This window comes from Octopus bimaculoides, chromosome 1 (assembly GCF_001194135.2).
Source record: "Octopus bimaculoides isolate UCB-OBI-ISO-001 chromosome 1, ASM119413v2, whole genome shotgun sequence".
In the NCBI taxonomy this organism is placed as follows: Eukaryota; Metazoa; Mollusca; class Cephalopoda; order Octopoda; family Octopodidae; genus Octopus; species Octopus bimaculoides.
The window spans coordinates 73948190-73948763 of NC_068981.1; the positions used below are offsets into that span (position 1 = coordinate 73948190).

Sequence of the window (574 nt, forward strand, 5' to 3'; positions counted from 1 at the left end):
AAAGTCCTGCATTATCAGTTGAAGAATTGGCAATAAAGCTTAATTCAAACCATACAACTGTTCATCGTCATCTTCAACAACTTGGAAAGGTTCCTAAACTTGGAAAATGGGCACCTCGTGAATTGTCTGAAAGCAACCACACATCTCAAGTTGACATCTGCTCTTCTCTCCATTCTTGCGAACTCATTTCACCCTTTTTGGATAGACTTGTGACTGGTGATGGAAAATGGATCTTCTTGTGAAATGTTAAACGTTGCAAAACAGTGACTTGGTAAAAGGGAAAAAGCTCAACCACAACCGAGAAGGGAACTTCATGGGAAAAATGTTCTTCTCTCTATCTGGTGGGATTGCAAAGGAGTAATTCACTTTGAATTGTTACTACTTAATGCAACAATCAATGCTCACATCTACTGTCAGCAATTAGAGCATTTAAACCAAGCTTTGAAGAAAAAAAGACCCACTTTAGTAAATCGAAAAGGAGTGGTGTTTCATCAGGACAATGCGCGACCCCACACTGCAAAGATCACATCACAGAAGATCGAAGAGCTTGGTTGGGAAAAAATTCCTCATCCAC

The 574-nt window shown here is 39.7% G+C and overlaps 1 protein-coding gene across 1 annotated transcript in view; it reads right to left on the reverse strand.

Moving 5' to 3' along the window:
* LOC106867748 (WD repeat domain phosphoinositide-interacting protein 3) overlaps nt 1-574 on the reverse strand; it is a 67079-nt gene that overhangs the window by 54558 nt on the left and 11947 nt on the right. The window lies entirely within an intron of this gene.